Source organism: Morone saxatilis, unplaced genomic scaffold, assembly GCF_004916995.1.
Source record: "Morone saxatilis isolate NCDOM2014 unplaced genomic scaffold, NCSU_SB_2.0 Contig14, whole genome shotgun sequence".
NCBI lineage: Eukaryota > Metazoa > Chordata > Actinopteri > Moronidae > Morone > Morone saxatilis.
In genome coordinates, this window is record NW_023339696.1 from 1185817 (window position 1) to 1190121 (window position 4305).

Sequence of the window (4305 nt, forward strand, 5' to 3'; positions counted from 1 at the left end):
GAAAACAAAGTTTCGTTATCTCAATATCTGGAGGAGGAGGAGGAGAGTCTGAAACTGAATCTATGACACCAAATGACAAAGGTCTTTTAACATTTTGAAAATGATATTTCATAAACTAGGAGAGTTAGCTAACCAAATATGTTGATTTATGCTGATCCTATATATGTTTTCTTTTTCTTACATGGCAGTAGATGAGATGGAGGAGAGAGCAGCCAAGGTAAAGGTAAATATTCTTTCACCTACATTAGTCATTATTATCTTATAGCTGCTTTTCTTTTGTTCTTTAACAGTTTCCCCTTTTCTAAAGTTGTGTGAGAGTTTTGCATAGAGAGTCCTTCCTAAAGTTTAAGTGATGAAAATGTTCATAGAAGTGGAAATCTGTACATTCGTGAACCTCCTGGTTTGACATTGGAGGACCAAAGTTTAGAAAAAAAAAATGTATGCTGTTGTATTGCTTTACCTTGCTCTTACTTTAAATGCTATTGTATTAGTGCAACACTGTTCAGCTTCAGTATATATTCATCTTGATGCCGATTCCTTGGTTTTGGGTTGCTTGCTGCAGCTGCCCAGGATTTCTAGTCCGACCTGCGGCCCTTTGCTGNNCTACCCCCGTTTCCTGTCTGTCTTAAGCTGTTGCTATCGATTAAAAGGCAATAAAAGACCAAAAAAATTAATTAAAAATAAAAAAATAAAACACATTGTGATCTCAGTGGGTCTAACCTGGAGAAGTGAGTTTTAAAAGATAAAATCACCTGTTCTCTCAGTTTGATCCAGTGAATGAACCAGGTGAAACTCAACACAGGAGGAAGAACGATAACACAGGAGGAGAGTCTGAAATGGAGTCAGTACCATCCACAACCAGAGAGAAAGGTAACATTTTAATCAAGAATTTATTGTACAGTCACATGGATTTTATAGATTATATTTCAGTGGAGTTTTTAACAGAATTAGATTATTCACTTTTATTGTGTCAGTGCATTTCTGCTGTCTGTCTACCTTCGACAGTGTTGTTTCAGTGATTACTGCAGTTTAACATGTTACTCTCTGTTACAGGGATGCCTGAACTCACAATCGTGTTAATTGGTGACACAAATTCCATTGAGACCGGATCAAAAAACATCTTACTTGACCATGACGAGCAAGTGAATGTGAAACAGTTTTCAACCAAACTGTATGACTTTTGTGGTCGCCACATCTCTGTCATCAACATGCTTGGTCTACAACACATTGACGAATTCCCATTAAATCAGGAAATTCATGCCTTTGTCTTACTGTTACCAAATGGTCTACATAACAGCCATTACGGTTCAGGAGTGCAGTGGTTAGAGAAAGCTTTTGGTAAAGGATCACTTTCTTATTTAATAACAGCTGTGACTTATGAGTCAGATGAAAAATGTGAAAGTGCGTTGACAGACCTGAAAGCCAACAGCAGTTTTGTAGAAAAAAGATTCCAAACATGTACAAGAAGTTTAATGGATGAAAAAGAGATAATAGCTCTGTTGGAAAAAATAGATGTCATGGTCTCTGAAAACGATCCCCACTGCTACAGTGGACTGATGTGTGAAAAAAAAGAGCAGGAAGAAATGATGGATTCCTCAGTGTTTCAGCACAATCAAACAGGTGAGCTTTTAATGTTTCACATTCACACCACCACTGCCGGTACACAAGATAATGTGGACATAACTTGAATAATAGTTCATATAATAGGAATAGCTCTAAGCTTTAAAGAGCTTCAAAGCGAATTTGTTGTTTAGCTGTCTGTCTATCATCATTTTCATAGTTTTGACAACAAGGCAGGTGTTTTCAGAGAAAAAGTGTCTAATGGTGTGTTTCCACCAAAGGCAAAGCAAATATTCGCCTAGCGTATCTCACGCTAATTTACTCTCGGGATCATTTGTATGTACATGTATTTAGTTACTCACACGAGTAGTCCCCTTAAATCTGGAACCCACTGTACACTCCCTGCTTACCACCAAACAGCACACTTAGTGACTGGTTGGTGAACATACCTCCGCAGTACTCCAATGCCTGGTCCATGTAGCTAATTGTTGTATTCCTTAAATAAAGCTCAGTATCTAGGACAAAAATTACATAGATACATACATAAATAAATATAAATATAAATTTTTTCATTCGTTTATTTGTTTTACATTATTTATTTGTGGTGGGTGCCAGTCATTTGTACACATTATTGGACTTGATTTACAAGCTAACGTTAGCGGTTGCTGGCTGTTGACACTGTACTGATGAAGAGAGAAAGAACTTGGGCACATAAACTTCACATCCTTTGGATTTTTGTAGAAAAGTGGACACGCATCCTAGGAACGCATGTGTAGAATCAGTCCACTGGCAACCAACAAGGGACAGTCACATTTTTAGACTTTTGATTTTCATTAGACATTTGTGCCGAAGCAAAGTCAGAAAAACTGTAAAGTTTCATTGTTTCTGGTTGACTGAGATGATATTATGTCTCTTCTAACCCTGGTAAATTCACCTTCAGAAAAAAATAATTTATCACAGAAAATGAGCACTCTAACTAATCCAATTGTACAATCTGCTTTTTCTTACTTTAACCTGCAGTTGAAGAGATGGAGGAGAATGCAGCTGAAATCAACCTACAGGTAAGATGTTAATTTTAACCCTTAGTGATCGTCATTATAGAGGAGCATTTATTTTCTAAAAATTACCTGTATTTTCTGGTCAGATTTGAAGTCTCAAGCCTGAATAAATCTGTCACCAAAGCTGAAGACTGGAACTGTTGTTGTTTTATTTTTATTTTAGTTTTTTTAATGGATATGTGAATCACTGTGTCGTGTATCAAAATTATCTTTAGGAATAAGACAAACAACTTCTCTCAGTTAGAAGTTTATTTAGAATTGTATTAATTAAAGTAATACTGGGCCAAGGATCTTTTTTGGATTGAGAAAGCCACAGTCAGGTGGAGAGTTTTCCTCGCCCCAAAAAGAGTTCCTGATCAAAAGTTTTACCAAGGAGGTGCTATTTATTATAGCAAGCAATGTGATTGGGTGGACTATATTGATGGGAAACAAACCGTTGGTTTAGACTGGTGCTTCCTTGTTGCTGCACTGGGCTGGTTCCCAGCCTCTTGGCAGCACGACCTAACCAATTCCGAGGAAGACAGCGCCCTAAAAGAAAGACCTTAGTAATTCCCGCCATTCTTTTCCCTTTTCATATAATATCATTTTATGAAACTAGGGGCAATTGTCAGAACTTAGGTGTTCGGCCTTGGGAGATAACCCGTTCTTCTTCCAGCTCAAGTGTAGCTATTGCTAGTTCGCAAGCAGAGATGAGAATATATGTTCTGTGTTTTTTATCTTAGTGTGTAATAGCTTTTTAGAAAAATGTAGGTTTCATCATCTATGTGTATTAAAATATACGAAATAACTAATCCCTCAACAACTGTGTGATATTGATCTTAATTATCAGTTAATAATTGATAAGTTTAAAAGTACAAAGTTGTCAATAAATACTCAAGTTTAAAGAACTACTTATTACTTCCCCGCCCCACGCTCAGTTGAACACTAAATACAGAACCTGCTTGTTTCGGAATACCCACTGTGTGTTTGTTGATCTCCAGTTTTCAGGGCTATACCTGGTTATAACTCTGCCGTGAACTAAATCGTTAAATGAAATCATTTGTTTTCTTAGGGGTGGATCCAGTGAATGCAACATGGAGATATTGAACAGTCAGATGAAGATATGAGAGACACCAGAAGGAGAGTCAAGAAATCAAGTCTGTACCATCTGAAACCAAAGAGAAAGGTAATATCTTTATGGCAAAATGCGGGGATGGGACTAAACTTCATCTCTGTTTGGTGGAGAGGAAGATACATCTTGTGGAGGAATTAAACTTTTTGAATACCACACATCCTTTTTCACAAATAATTCTTTACAATTTCTTATTTTATTTTTGATCCTGCAATCTGATTCTTGCTCACATTACTCCCCAAATAAGGGGTGTGGAACTGAAGGCATTTGTGTGGGATCAGCAGGCGGAGGAAGATAGTGGCGCAAGAGTCAGCGTGACGAGTTTTGTCGTAGCTGTATTTTTTTGGTACTTGAAGGATTTTTTGTTTTTGGGTACTTGAAAGATTTTAGTTTGTACTTGGAGGGATAGTATGTTTGGTAATGGAAGGAAATATGTTTCATGTGATGTGTAAAACATACTGTATTTGTTTCGGTGGAAGCGATGGGGTTGTGAGTAGGTACGGTGGTCTTGAGTTTGGCAAAACAAATGCGGTGAGTTTCGTGAATGATGTTTGTGTATTGTGCAGAACCACAGCT

General features: G+C 37.3%; 1 protein-coding gene across 1 annotated transcript in view; it reads left to right on the plus strand.

Annotated features, from left to right (window-relative positions):
* zgc:158403 (tetratricopeptide repeat protein 39A) overlaps window positions 1-4305 on the plus strand; it is a gene marked incomplete at its 5' end in the record, with an annotated part of 767589 nt that overhangs the window by 761736 nt on the left and 1548 nt on the right.